At 54.8% G+C, this 16,742-nt stretch overlaps 1 protein-coding gene across 12 annotated transcripts in view; it reads right to left on the reverse strand.

Moving 5' to 3' along the window:
• SOX6 (SRY-box transcription factor 6) overlaps positions 1–16,742 on the reverse strand; it is a 522,737-nt gene that overhangs the window by 290,739 nt on the left and 215,256 nt on the right. The gene's annotated exons all lie outside the window — the stretch shown is intronic.

Genomic DNA, 16,742 nt, shown 5'->3' on the forward strand with positions numbered 1-16,742 from the left:
CGTGTCTCTGGTTCTTCCTCTCTCTTCCTCTGTGTCTCTGGTTCTTCCTCTCCCTCTCCCTCCGTGTCTCTGGTTCTTCCTCTCTCTTCCTCTGTGTCTCTGGTTCTTCCTCTCTCTTCCTCTGTGTCTCTGGTTCTTCCTCTCTCTCCCTCCGTGTCTCTGGTTCTTCCTCTCTCTTCCTCTGTGTCTCTGGTTCTTCCTCTCTCTCCCTCCGCGTCTCTGGTTCTTCCTCTCTCTTCCTCCGTGTCTCTGGTTCTTCCTCTCTCTTCCTCCGTGTCTCTGGTTCTTCCTCTCTCTTCCTCTGTGTCTCTGGTTCTTCCTCTCTCTCCCTCCGTGTCTCTGGTTCTTCCTCTCTCTCCCTCCGTGTCTCTGGTTCTTCCTCTCTCTTCCTCCGTGTCTCTGGTTCTTCCTCTCTCTTCCTCCGTGTCTCTGGTTCTTCCTCTCTCTTCCTCCGTGTCTCTGGTTCTTCCTCTCCCTCCGTGTCTCTGGTTCTTCCTCTCTCTCCCTCCGTGTCTCTGGTTCTTCCTCTCTCTCCCTCCGTGTCTCTGGTTCTTCCTCTCTCTTCCTCTGTGTCTCTGGTTCTTCCTCTCTCTTCCTCTGTGTCTCTGGTTCTTCCTCTCTCTCCCTCCGTGTCTCTGGTTCTTCCTCTCTCTTCCTCTGTGTCTCTGGTTCTTCCTCTCTCTCCCCCCGTGTCTCTGGTTCTTCCTCTCTCTTCCTCTGTGTCTCTGGTTCTTCCTCTCTCTCCCTCCGTGTCTCTGGTTCTTCCTCTCTCTTCCTCTGTGTCTCTGGTTCTTCCTCTCTCTTCCTCCGTGTCTCTGGTTCTTCCTCTCTCTTCCTCTGTGTCTCTGGTTCTTCCTCTCTCTCCCTCCGTGTCTCTGGTTCTTCCTCTCTCTTCCTCTGTGTCTCTGGTTCTTCCTCTCTCTCCCCCCGTGTCTCTGGTTCTTCCTCTCTCTCCCTCCGTGTCTCTGGTTCTTCCTCTCTCTTCCTCTGTGTCTCTGGTTCTTCCTTTCTCTCCCTCCGTGTCTCTGGTTCTTCCTCTCTCTCCCTCCGTGTCTCTGGTTCTTCCTCTCTCTCCCTCCGGGTCTCTGGTTCTTCCCCCGTGTCTCTGGTTCTTCCTCTCTCTTCCTCCGTGTCTCTGGTTCTTCCTCTCTCTTCCTCCGTGTCTCTGGTTCTTTCTCTCTCTTCCTCCGTGTCTCTGGTTCTTCCTCTCTCTTCCTCCGTGTCTCTGGTTCTTCCTCTCTCTCCCTCCGTGTCTCTGGTTCTTCCTCTCTCTTCCTCTGTGTCTCTGGTTCTTCCTCTCTCTCCCTCCGGGTCTCTGGTTCTTCCTCCGTGTCTCTGGTTCTTCCTCTCTCTCCCTCCGTGTCTCTGATTCTTCCTCTCTCTCCTTTCTGTCCTGCTCTCTCTATCTCCAGGCACTCCTGCGGTCTCACGGGTTGGCAGATATGTTGGATGTATTTCATTAACCTGTGTGCAGATCAATACGTTCTCTCTTGTTGGCTCGTGTGGCTGCTGCTCTGAGTGACGCCTCCTGAGTTATGGCTCATTTTGCCGGTGTCCTCGGCTGCAAAGCTGAATCCATTCAGACACAAATCACCGACCTCCACAGGTTCACTATTATGCAGGACAATTATGGGTGAAATGTGAACAGTAACGAGCGCTCGGAACAAGGAATCGTCATGTAAATGAGATTAAAATGATGAAACTTCAGGAAAACGGACAAAGAGCTCATAAAAGATGTCCCGACACAGGAAAGGTGAAGACGTTTATACTCAGCGGTCAATGAATCCCGAGACGAGTCCGGCACGGGATAAGACTGCTCTCCTATAGATGGTATATTGTGTCCACTACAAATCCGGCCCATCCATACACAGCAGAGACCGAGGGCCCAGGACCGGACCATCCATACACAGCAGAGACCGAGGGTCCAGGACCGGACCATCCATACACAGCAGAGACCGAGGGTCCAGGACCGGACCATCCATACACAGCAGAGACCGAGGGTCCAGGACCGGACCATCCATACACAGCAGAGACCGAGGGCCCAGGACCGGACCATCCATACACAGCAGAGACCGAGGGCCCAGGACCGGACCATCCATACACAGCAGAGACCGAGGGTCCAGGACCGGACCATCCATACACAGCAGAGACCGAGGGCCCAGGACCGGACCATCCATACACAGCAGAGACCGAGGGCCCAGGACCGGACCATCCATACACAGCAGAGACCGAGGGTCCAGGACCGGACCATCCATACACAGCAGAGACCGAGGGCCCAGGACCGGACCATCCATACACAGCAGAGACCGAGGGCCCAGGACCGGACCATCCATACACAGCAGAGACCGAGGGCCCAGGACCGGACCATCCATACACAGCAGAGACCGAGGGCCCAGGACCGGACCATCCATACACAGCAGAGACCGAGGGCCCAGGACCGAACCATCCATACACAGCAGAGACCGAGGGCCCAGGACCGGACCATCCATACACAGCAGAGACCGAGGGCCCAGGACCGGACCATCCATACACAGCAGAGACCGAGGGCCCAGGACCGGACCATCCATACACAGCAGAGACCGAGGGCCCAGGACCGGACCATCCATACACAGCAGAGACCGAGGGCCCAGGACCAGACCATCCATACACAGCAGAGACCGAGGGCCCAGGACCGGACCATCCATACACAGCAGAGACCGAGGGCCCAGGACCAGACCATCCATACACAGCAGAGACCGAGGGTCCAGGACCAGACCATCCATACACAGCAGAGACCGAGGGTCCAGGACCGGACCATCAATACACAGCAGAGACCGAGGGCCCAGGACCGGACCATCCATACACAGCAGAGACCGAGGGCCCAGGACCGGACCATCCATACACAGCAGAGACCGAGGGCCCAGGACCGGACCATCCATACACAGCAGAGACCGAGGGCCCGGGACCGGACCATCCATACACAGCAGAGACCGAGGGCCCAGGACCGGACCATCCATACACAGCAGAGACCGAGGGTCCAGGACCGGACCATCCATACACAGCAGAGACCGAGGGCTCAGGACCGGCCCATCCATACACAGCAGAGACCGAGGGTCCAGGACCGGACCATCAATACACAGCAGAGACCGAGGGCCCAGGACCGGACCATCCATACACAGCAGAGACCGAGGGTCCAGGACCGGACCATCCATACACAGCAGAGACCGAGGGCTCAGGACCGGCCCATCCATACACAGCAGAGACCGAGGGTGCAGGACCGGACCATCCATACACAGCAGAGACGGAGGGCCCAGGACCGGACCATCCATACACAGCAGAGACCGAGGGTCCAGGACCGGACCATCCATACACAGCAGAGACCGAGGGTCCAGGACCGGACCATCCATACACAGCAGAGACCGAGGGCCCAGGACCGGACCATCCATACACAGCAGAGACCGAGGGTCCAGGACCGGACCATCCATACACAGCAGAGACCGAGGGCCCAGGACCGGACCATCCATACACAGCAGAGACCGAGGGCCCAGGACCGGACCATCCATACACAGCAGAGACCGAGGGCCCAGGACCGGACCATCCATACACAGCAGAGACCGAGGGCCCAGGATAAGCCCATAAATGGTGACTGCACACCGTCACGTGAAGACTGCGATGAAGCATCGGCCCCTCCATTATTCATTACTCTGAAAGGCTTTTACTAGAAAGTGTCATATCTTTTGTCAGTCTCTGGCCAGATGCCCGATGCGAGCGTCTGGGACAAGATGTATGTAATTGGGACCCGCAGGACGGCTGAGAGGTGATTGGCAGGGAGCAGAGGGCGCCTTTTGATGGTGCGATCTAACAAGCCGTTCCAGCTCCTGTCTGTTTGGGGTGATGGCTCGGCATTACCTATGCAGACACAAGCCGCACGCTGCCGCTGCTTTACCACTTGGCTCCGGTCCGGCTCAGTGGGGGCCGCGCTAAAGACCAGGACGCAGATGAAATAGAAGAAATCTGCTCCTGGTCCCAGACAAGCAGCGAGTGTGAGCGAGGACTGGGCACGCTGACCCGCATGCTATTACAGGGAGGGGCGCGAGTGATGTGCGGCCAGGACCCGCCGCTTGTGGGGATTCACAATCTGACAAGTGAAATATGGATCAGCAGAGCCTGTGACGCAGCGCCAGAAATCAGCTGTGACAAGTCCGAGCCTCATCCCCCGCCCGGGGACCCCACAATATGTGCCGACTGCAACCGAGAAACTTCAAAATCACCAAAAAGAATCTCAAGAAATAGAAAGCAAAGAAAGGAATCAGAAGTGCAAGAAGCTGCTGCATATATCCATCTGTATACATCTATATACACGTCACTGTGTGACCCCGGGATGGATACATCTATATACAGGTCACTGTGCGACCCCGGGATGGATACATCTATATACACGTCACTGTGTGACCCCGGGATGGATACATCTATATACACGTCACTGTGTGACCCCGGGATGGATACATCTATATACAGGTCACTGTGCGACCCCGGGATGGATACATCTATATACACGTCACTGTGTGACCCCGGGATGGATACATCTATATACAGGTCACTGTGCGACCCCGGGATGGATACATCTATATACACGTCACTGTGTGACCCCGTGATGGATACATCTATATACACGTCACTGTGTGACCCCGGGATGGATACATCTATATACACGTCACTGTGTGACCCCGGGATGGATACATCTATATACAGGTCACTGTGTGACCCCGGGATGGATACATCTATATACACGTCACTGTGTGACCCCGGGATGGATACATCTATATACACGTCACTGTGTGACCCCGGGATGGATACATCTATATACACGTCACTGTGTGACCCCGGGATGGATACATCTATATACACGTCACTGTGTGACCCCGGGATGGATACATCTATATACACGTCACTGTGTGACCCCGGGATGGATACATCTATATACAGGTCACTGTGTGACCCCGGGATGGATACATCTATATACACGTCACTGTGTGACCCCGGGATGGATACATCTATATACAGGTCACTGTGTGACCCCGGGATGGATACATCTATATACACGTCACTGTGTGACCCCGGGATGGATACATCTATATACACGTCACTGTGTGACCCCGGGATGGATACATCTATATACAGGTCACTGTGTGACCCCGGGATGGATACATCTATATACACGTCACTGTGTGACCCCGGGATGGATACATCTATATACACGTCACTGTGTGACCCCGGGATGGATACATCTATATACAGGTCACTGTGTGACCCCGGGATGGATACATCTATATACACGTCACTGTGTGACCCCGGGATGGATACATCTATATACACGTCACTGTGTGACCCCGGGATGGATACATCTATATACAGGTCACTGTGTGACCCCGGGATGGATACATCTATATACACGTCACTGTGTGACCCCGGGATGGATACATCTATATACACGTCACTGTGTGACCCCGGGATGGATACATCTATATACACGTCACTGTGTGACCCCGGGATGGATACATCTATATACACGTCACTGTGTGACCCCGGGATGGATACATCTATATACACGTCACTGTGTGACCCCGGGATGGATACATCTATATACACGTCACTGTGTGACCCCGGGATGGATACATCTATATACAGGTCACTGTGTGACCCCGGGATGGATACATCTATACACACGTCACTGTGTGACCCCGGGATGGATACATCTATATACACGTCACTGTGTGACCCCGGGATGGATACATCTATATACAGGTCACTGTGTGACCCCGGGATGGATACATCTATATACAGGTCACTGTGTGACCCCGGGATGGATACATCTATATACACGTCACTGTGTGACCCCGGGATGGATACATCTATATACAGGTCACTGTGTGACCCCGGGATGGATACATCTATATACACGTCACTGTGTGACCCCGGGATGGATACATCTATATACACGTCACTGTGTGACCCCGGGATGGATACATCTATATACACGTCACTGTGTGGCCCCGGGATGGATACATCTATATACACGTCACTGTGTGACCCCGGGATGGATACATCTATATACAGGTCACTGTGTGACCCCGGGATGGATACATCTATATACACGTCACTGTGTGACCCCGGGATGGATACATCTATATACACGTCACTGTGTGACCCCGGGATGGATACATCTATATACACGTCACTGTGTGACCCCGGGATGGATACATCTATATACACGTCACTGTGTGACCCCGGGATGGATACATCTATATACAGGTCACTGTGTGACCCCGGGATGGATACATCTATATACACGTCACTGTGTGACCCCGGGATGGATACATCTATATACACGTCACTGTGTGGCCCCGGGATGGATACATCTATATACAGGTCACTGTGTGACACCGGGATGGATACATCTATATACAGGTCACTGTGTGACCCCGGGATGGATACATCTATATACAGGTCACTGTGTGACCCCGGGATGGATACATCTATATACACGTCACTGTGTGACCCCGGGATGGATACATCTATATACAGGTCACTGTGTGACCCCGGGATGGATACATCTATATACAGGTCACTGTGTGACCCCGGGATGGATACATCTATATACAGGTCACTGTGTGACCCCGGGATGGATACATCTATATACACGTCACTGTGAGACCCCGGGATGGATACATCTATATACAGGTCACTGTGTGACCCCGGGATGGATACATCTATATACACGTCACTGTGTGACCCCGGGATGGATACATCTATATACACGTCACTGTGTGACCCCGGGATGGATACATCTATATACAGGTCACTGTGTGACCCCGGGATGGATACATCTATATACACGTCACTGTGTGACCCCGGGATGGATACATCTATATACACGTCACTGTGTGACCCCGGGATGGATACATCTATATACAGGTCACTGTGTGACCCCGGGATGGATACATCTATATACAGGTCACTGTGTGACCCCGGGATGGATACATCTATATACACGTCACTGTGTGACCCCGGGATGGATACATCTATATACAGGTCACTGTGTGACCCCGGGATGGATACATCTATATACAGGTCACTGTGTGACCCCGGGATGGATACATCTATATACAGGTCACCGTGTGACCCCGGGATGGATACATCTATATACACGTCACTGTGTGACCCCGGGATGGATACATCTATATACAGGTCACTGTGTGACCCCGGGATGGATACATCTATATACACGTCACTGTGTGACCCCGGGATGGATACATCTATATACACGTCACTGTGTGACCCCGGGATGGATACATCTATATACACGTCACTGTGTGACCCCGGGATGGATACATCTATATACACGTCACTGTGTGACCCCGGGATGGATACATCTATATACACGTCACTGTGTGACCCCGGGATGGATACATCTATATACACGTCACTGTGTGACCCCGGGATGGATACATCTATATACACGTCACTGTGTGACCCCGGGATGGATACATCTATATACAGGTCACTGTGTGACCCCGGGATGGATACATCTATATACACGTCACTGTGTGACCCCGGGATGGATACATCTATATACACGTCACTGTGTGACCCCGGGATGGATACATCTATATACACGTCACTGTGTGACCCCGGGATGGATACATCTATATACAGGTCACTGTGTGACCCCGGGATGGATACATCTATATACACGTCACTGTGTGACCCCGGGATGGATACATCTATATACACGTCACTGTGTGGCCCCGGGATGGATACATCTATATACACGTCACTGTGTGACCCCGGGATGGATACATCTATATACACGTCACTGTGTGACCCCGGGATGGATACATCTATATACACGTCACTGTGTGACCCCGGGATGGATACATCTATATACAGGTCACTGTGTGACCCCGGGATGGATACATCTATATACAGGTCACTGTGTGACCCCGGGATGGATACATCTATATACACGTCACTGTGTGACCCCGGGATGGATACATCTATATACACGTCACTGTGTGACCCCGGGATGGATACATCTATATACACGTCACTGTGTGACCCCGGGATGGATACATCTATATACACGTCACTGTGTGACCCCGGGATGGATACATCTATATACAGGTCACTGTGTGACCCCGGGATGGATACATCTATATACAGGTCACTGTGTGACCCCGGGATGGATACATCTATATACAGGTCACTGTGTGACCCCGGGATGGATACATCTATATACAGGTCACTGTGTGACCCCGGGATGGATACATCTATATACACGTCACTGTGTGACCCCGGGATGGATACATCTATATACACGTCACTGTGTGACCCCGGGATGGATACATCTATATACAGGTCACTGTGTGACCCCGGGATGGATACATCTATATACACGTCACTGTGTGACCCCGGGATGGATACATCTATATACAGGTCACTGTGTGACCCCGGGATGGATACATCTATATACACGTCACTGTGTGACCCCGGGATGGATACATCTATATACAGGTCACTGTGAGACCCCGGGATGGATACATCTATATACACGTCACTGTGTGACCCCGGGATGGATACATCTATATACACGTCACTGTGAGACCCCGGGATGGATACATCTATATACAGGTCACTGTGTGACCCCGGGATGGATACATCTATATACACGTCACTGTGTGACCCCGGGATGGATACATCTATATACACGTCACTGTGAGACCCCGGGATGGATACATCTATATACACGTCACTGTGTGACCCCGGGATGGATACATCTATATACACGTCACTGTGTGACCCCGGGATGGATACATCTATATACAGGTCACTGTGTGACCCCGGGATGGATACATCTATATACAGGTCACTGTGTGACCCCGGGATGGATACATCTATATACACGTCACTGTGTGACCCCGGGATGGATACATCTATATACACGTCACTGTGTGACCCCGGGATGGATACATCTATATACACGTCACTGTGTGACCCCGGGATGGATACATCTATATACACGTCACTGTGTGACCCCGGGATGGATACATCTATATACAGGTCACTGACCTCATTGATCTGTGTTGGCGTGTCAGGGGTTAAGGTGACGGTGTCTGCGTTGTGCGTTCTCCGGAGGTGCTGTGCAGTAAATAAGCGGCGGTGCGTCGCAGTTACCCGTCCTTCCAGCCGGACCCGTCTAATGGCGCTTTTACAGGTAAGTTACTATTCAGTCTAATGCAGCGCCCTCTGTGCTGCGCCTCCATTTTCATTCATTACCGCGGTCAAAAGCACTTAAGGCACTTTCAGACCCTGTGGGCGAACAGCGGGGACGGCGCCAAATAACACGGGAAACCTCCCGGACAATTCTCCTGCACAAGGACCCTGGAAATTTCAGCCATCTCCAGGAGAAAACCAGACTCTTAACTCCTTCCATACCATAGGCCAAGACTGCTCGGCACCAGCACTGCCCTCATATGGGGAGCGCCATCATTCAGCCACATCTGGAACTGCACTCATCTCAGATCTCTCAGGGAAAGCTGGGTGACTACAATGATGGGCACCATTATCTCACCCAGCTTTACCAGATAAAACCACAACCAAGTCAGAGCCTTGGAGAGTTCTGCTTCACTCCCTTCACTCTCTGCTTCCTCTCCTTATACAGCTGCGAGTGACAGCAAGCAGAGATGTTGTCCATGATGAGCAGGTGACGCGGCGGCCGGTTCGTCGCCCGGTGAAGCCTCAGCACTTCAGGGGCTTCTGATACTTATGGAGACGGAGCCAAGTGTTCCATGAAGTTTCTGCGGCCCGGTCTCTGGAGGCAGCGGGAGCCACACGATTAGACATGAGATGAGCGCTGGCAGATCCTTGGCACACGAGTGATGGCGGCCGCAGAGCCCTGCACACACAAGGCTCCGTCTCTTTTGTTACTTATTTGTCCTTTTATTTATTGTTTCCCATGGAATAAATATCACTTATCGTGTTCGGACCTTTCTGCTCCGCGGACGCCGCTCCGGGGAGGAGAAGAGACGGGTTCAGATCTCAGAAATGTCAGAAGGAAACGCTATCGATCACATTCATCAAAGACGCCTCTTATCTGCGATTCTGATTGCCTTTTACGGCTTCAAAGAGGAAGGAGAGCGGCTCGTGTTACTGATAAAGCACCACAGACAATGGGGAGGACGCCGTATACTAGAGCCGAGACGTCCTTCACCTCCAGCCCCATCCTCTGCTCTAACCCTACAGCCACCAAAGTGATAGCCAAAGATTGTGGGGTGACCAAGGAGGAGCCGCAGGGCAGAGGAGGAGGCCGCAGGGCAGAGGGGGAGGCCGCAGGGCAGAGGGGGAGGCCGCAGGGCAGAGGAGGAGGCCGCAGGGCAGAGGGGGAGGCCGCAGGGCAGAGGAGGAGGCCGCAGGGCAGAGGGGGAGGCCGCAGGGCAGAGGGGGAGGCCGCAGAGCAGAGAAGGAGGCCGCAGGGCAGAGGAGGAGGCCGCAGGGCAGAGGGGGAGGCCGCAGGGCAGAGGAGGAGGCCGCAGGGCAGAGGGGGAGGCCGCAGGGCAGAGGAGGAGGCCGCAGGGCAGAGGAGGAGGCCGCAGGGCAGAGGAGGAGGCCGCAGGGCAGAGGAGGAGGCCGCAGGGCAGAGGAGGAGGCCGCAGGGCAGAGGAGGAGGCCGCAGGGCAGAGGAGGAGGCCGCAGGGCAGAGGAGGAGGCCGCAGGGCAGAGGAGGAGGCCGCAGGGCAGAGGGGGAGGCCGCAGGGCAGAGGAGGAGGCCGCAGGGCAGAGGAGGAGGCCGCAGGGCAGAGGGGGAGGCCGCAGGGCAGAGGGGGAGGCCGCAGAGCAGAGGAGGAACCCCAGGGCAGAGGGGGAGGCCGCAGGGCAGAGGGGGAGGCCGCAGGGCAGAGGGGGAGGCCGCAGGGCAGAGGGGGAGGCCGCAGGGCAGAGGGGGAGGCCGCAGAGCAGAGAAGGAGGCCGCAGGACAGAGGAGGAGGCCGCAGGGCAGAGGAGGAGGCGGCAGGGCAGAGGAGGAGGCCGCAGGACAGAGGAGGAGGCCGCAGGACAGAGGAGGAGGCTGCAGGACAGAGGAGGAGGCCGCAGGACAGAGGAGGAGGCCCCAGGACAGAGGAGGAGGCCCCAGGACAGAGGAGGAGGCGGCAGGACAGAGGAGGAGGCCCCAGGACAGAGGAGGAGGCCCCAGGACAGAGGAGGAGGCCCCAGGACAGAGGAGGAGGCCCCAGGACAGAGGAGGAGGCCCCAGGACAGAGAAGGAGGCCCCAGGACAGAGGAGGAGGCCGCAGGACAGAGGAGGAGGCCCCAGGACAGAGGAGGAGGCCGCAGGACAGAGGAGGAGGCCGCAGGACAGAGGAGGAGGCCGCAGGACAGAGGAGGAGGCCGCAGGACAGAGGAGGAGGCCCCAGGACAGAGGAGGAGGCCCCAGGACAGAGGAGGAGGCCGCAGGACAGAGGAGGAGGCCGCAGGACAGAGGAGGAGGCCCCAGGACAGAGGAGGAGGCCCCAGGACAGAGGAGGAGGCCCCAGGACAGAGGAGGAGGCCGCAGGACAGAGGAGGAGGCCCCAGGACAGAGGAGGAGGCCCCAGGACAGAGGAGGAGGCCGCAGGACAGAGAAGGCCCCAGGACAGAGGAGGAGGCCGCAGGAAAGAGGAGGAGGCCGCAGGACAGAGGAGGCCCCAGGACAGAGGAGGAGGCCGCAGGGCAGAGGAGGAGGCCGCAGGACAGAGGAGGCCCCAGGACAGAGGAGGAGGCCACAGGACAGAGGAGGAGGCCCCAGGACAGAGGAGGAGGCCCCAGGACAGAGGAGGAGGCCCCAGGACAGAGGAGGAGGCCCCAGGACAGAGGAGGCCGCAGGGCAGAGGAGGAGGCCGCAGGACAGAGGAGGCCGCAGGGCAGAGGAGGAGGCCACAGGACAGAGGAGGAGGCCCCAGGACAGAGGAGGAGGCCCCAGGACAGAGGAGGAGGCCCCAGGACAGAGGAGGAGGCCCCAGGACAGAGGAGGAGGCCCCAGGACAGAGGAGGAGGCCGCAGGACAGAGGAGGAGGCCCCAGGACAGAGGAGGAGGCCGCAGGACAGAGGAGGAGGCCGCAGGACAGAGGAGGAGGCCCCAGGACAGAGGAGGAGGCTGCAGGGAACAGGGACATTCTTTGCACTGTTTCTCGATTATCAGTAAGTCTCCGGACTCCCCCTGATCCAGGGCAGAGCCCCCCACCTCTGAAGAGCGTTTAGTGGATTACATTGTGGTGTACTGGGGGATTAGGCGCCTCTCTTTGCGTTTCCTCGGTGCTGGGTGATTCTCTGAGATGGAGATGAGGTTTTAATTCCCAGTAATGATGTCAATCTGTTATCTGTGTGATAGATCCATTATTTATTGGAGAGCGGGCGGCTCTAGGTGCTCGTCAGAAGGACGCGGCGCCCATGCACGGGGAATTACAGCGGCTGAGGCTTTATTATTAAACAGCTGCACATTATGCCGGGACACCTCTCAGCCTCCGAGTAACAGACGGACCCGCTACACCAGCAGCACTTGACCACTTAAACTGCAGCAACAACCAGATTTCAGCAGCTGCGGCAAATTCTCCCCGGCACAGACCTGCTGACCTTCTCAATTGCAGATCCTCAGCTCGAGTTCTCATTAGCCGGTTTATTCCGACAACCTCAGGGAGCGGCCGGCTTCTCTCAATATGTGGGTTAAATATATTAGCTGTTCATAAACACTTTTACTTTGCACCAGAACATTCTGTCTCCAAGACGCCACAGCGCAACGAAGAGGCCAGACTTGTATCAGAAGAAGAAGCTCAACTCCACAGCCGCCCAACACAAGGGAAGCGCATATCACAGGCATGACCAGGCTCCTGACCATCGCTGAGAAGCCAGAAGATCCAGATCCAACACAAGGGAAGCGCATATCACAGGACAGACGTCTGCCCCAGGCTCCTGACCATCGCTGAGAAGCCAGAAGATCCAGATCCAACACAAGGGAAGCGGATATCACAGGACAGACGTCTGCCCCAGGCTCCTGACCATCGCTGAGAAGCCAGAAGATCCAGATCCAACACAAGGGAAGCGCATATCACAGGACAGACGTCTGCCCCAGGCTCCTGACCATCGCTGAGAAGCCAGAAGATCCAGATCCAACACAAGGGAAGCGCATATCACAGGACAGACGTCTGCCCCAGGCTCCTGACCATCGCTGAGAAGCCAGAAGATCCAGATCCAACACAAGGGAAGCGCATATCACAGGACAGACGTCTGCCCCAGGCTCCTGACCATCGCTGAGAAGCCAGAAGATCCAGATCCAACACAAGGGAAGCGCATATCACAGGACAGACGTCTGCCCCAGGCTCCTGACCATCGCTGAGAAGCCAGAAGATCCAGATCCAACACAAGGGAAGCGCATATCACAGGACAGACGTCTGCCCCAGGCTCCTGACCATCGCTGAGAAGCCAGAAGATCCAGATCCAACACAAGGGAAGCGGATATCACAGGACAGACGTCTGCCCCAGGCTCCTGACCATCACTGAGAAGCCAGAAGATCCAGATCCAACACAAGGGAAGCGGATATCACAGGACAGACGTCTGCCCCAGGCTCCTGACCATCGCTGAGAAGCCAGAAGATCCAGATCCAACACAAGGGAAGCGCATATCACAGGACAGACGTCTGCCCCAGGCTCCTGACCATCGCTGAGAAGCTAGAAGATCCAGATCCAACACAAGGGAAGCGCATATCACAGGACAGACGTCTGCTCCAGGCTCCTGACCATCGCTGAGAAGCTAGAAGATCCAGATCCAACACAAGGGAAGCACATATCACAGGACAGACGTCTGCCCCAGGCTCCTGACCATCGCTGAGAAGCCAGAAGATCCAGATCCAACACAAGGGAAGCGGATATCACAGGACAGACGTCTGCCCCAGGCTCCTGACCATCGCTGAGAAGCCAGAAGATCCAGATCCAACACAAGGGAAGCGCATATCACAGGACAGACGTCTGCCCCAGGCTCCTGACCATCGCTGAGAAGCTAGAAGATCCAGATCCAACACAAGGGAAGCGCATATCACAGGACAGACGTCTGCCCCAGGCTCCTGACCATCGCTGAGAAGCCAGAAGATCCAGATCCAACACAAGGGAAGCGGATATCACAGGACAGACGTCTGCCCCAGGCTCCTGACCATCACTGAGAAGCCAGAAGATCCAGATCCAACACAAGGGAAGCACATATCACAGGACAGACGTCTGCCCCAGGCTCCTGACCATCGCTGAGAAGCCAGAAGATCCAGATCCAACACAAGGGAAGCGCATATCACAGGACAGACGTCTGCCCCAGGCTCCTGACCATCGCTGAGAAGCCAGAAGATCCAGATCCAACACAAGGGAAGCGGATATCACAGGACAGACGTCTGCCCCAGGCTCCTGACCATCGCTGAGAAGCCAGAAGATCCAGATCCAACACAAGGGAAGCGCATATCACAGGCATGACCAGGCTCCTGACCATCGCTGAGAAGCCAGAAGATCCAGATCCAACACAAGGGAAGCGCATATCACAGGACAGACGTCTGCCCCAGGCTCCTGACCATCGCTGAGAAGCCAGAAGATCCAGATCCAACACAAGGGAAGCGGATATCACAGGACAGACGTCTGCCCCAGGCTCCTGACCATCGCTGAGAAGCCAGAAGATCCAGATCCAACACAAGGGAAGCGGATATCACAGGACAGACGTCTGCCCCAGGCTCCTGACCATCACTGAGAAGCCAGAAGATCCAGATCCAACACAAGGGAAGCGGATATCACAGGACAGACGTCTGCCCCAGGCTCCTGACCATCGCTGAGAAGCCAGAAGATCCAGATCCAACACAAGGGAAGCGGATATCACAGGACAGACGTCTGCCCCAGGCTCCTGACCATCGCTGAGAAGCCAGAAGATCCAGATCCAACACAAGGGAAGCGGATATCACAGGACAGACGTCTGCCCCAGGCTCCTGACCATCGCTGAGAAGCTAGAAGATCCAGATCCAACACAAGGGAAGCGCATATCACAGGACAGACGTCTGCTCCAGGCTCCTGACCATCGCTGAGAAGCCAGAAGATCCAGATCCAACACAAGGGAAGCGGATATCACAGGACAGACGTCTGCCCCAGGCTCCTGACCATCGCTGAGAAGCCAGAAGATCCAGATCCAACACAAGGGAAGCGCATATCACAGGACAGACGTCTGCCCCAGGCTCCTGACCATCGCTGAGAAGCTAGAAGATCCAGATCCAACACAAGGGAAGCGCATATCACAGGACAGACGTCTGCTCCAGGCTCCTGACCATCGCTGAGAAGCCAGAAGATCCAGATCCAACACAAGGGAAGCGGATATCACAGGACAGACGTCTGCCCCAGGCTCCTGACCATCACTGAGAAGCCAGAAGATCCAGATCCAACACAAGGGAAGCGGATATCACAGGACAGACGTCTGCCCCAGGCTCCTGACCATCGCTGAGAAGCCAGAAGATCCAGATCCAACACAAGGGAAGCGGATATCACAGGCATGACCAGGCTCCTGACCATCGCTGAGAAGCCAGAAGATCCAGATCCAACACAAGAACCCAACCGCCTCCTCCATCACCATCCATGTCTACCACTATTCTCTCCATCCAACACCACAATCTCCATGTCTACCACTGCCTTCTAGATCTACCACTGCCTTCTAGATTTATCATGCTATCTACCATGACCTCCTCCATCTGCCACTGCCATTATATTCTAGCAGTACCTACCATATCTAGCACTACCTTCTATATCTAGCATGCTATCCATGTCTACTATTGACTTCTATATCTTCAGCCATCTTCACCACCTCCCACTGCCGTGCATGTCTACCACCACCTTCATCAATGTCTACCACCATCTATCACTACCTTCTCCGTGCCCAGCACCTTCTTCACCATCCAACACTCTCATCCAAACTTACAGCCTCCTTCTACATCTAAGATCCACACAACGGCTGTTACACCTGTACTTATTCCACAACCTCATCCATCCATTGCTGCCTTTACCAACTATTCTAAGTACCTCTATCTTCTCCATCTACTACTTCCATCTACCATTAATACTATCCATATGTAACCCAAACCTCTGTAGCTACCACTGGTTTACTATGATTTCATGGCTTATGGTCACCACTAACAATTGTGTCCATCGAGTTTTGAATCCTCTGTCCGCCTAGCACTATGGACTACAATCCCCCAGTGTCTAGCTGTGGTACTTTGACCTGCCACTTGTCTGCTTTTCCAGTTGTGCTCATGTACTACAGACTATTGTATGATAACCGGCCTTAGCTCTACCACTACTGACCATTGGCTGCACCAGTCAGCCCGGCTCATCACACCACACTGACCATGTGTAATTATCTGACGGATGAGCTGTGTGGTCATATTCTGCTCTGAATCTCCGGGCTGTTTAATGTGCTCCACAAAGAAGCCTCACAAACACACAAAGACATTTCATGGAGGCGGCGGGGGTCTCCCAGTGATGTTGTGCTGCAGAGAAGAATGGCTGCAGGATCCCCACCAGGTTATTATCAGTCGGAGCCTACACAATGATTAGGTGTGTGTTTGATGCCATCCAGAAATTACTGCGAATTACACGACATTGTGAGATGTCCGCGCGCTGAAGGACAATGCAAGTAATTGATCATTGCCGTCCAATCAAGA

The sequence above is a fragment of the Engystomops pustulosus genome, chromosome 7 (genome assembly GCF_040894005.1).
Source record: "Engystomops pustulosus chromosome 7, aEngPut4.maternal, whole genome shotgun sequence".
Lineage (NCBI taxonomy): Eukaryota > Metazoa > Chordata > Amphibia > Anura > Leptodactylidae > Engystomops > Engystomops pustulosus.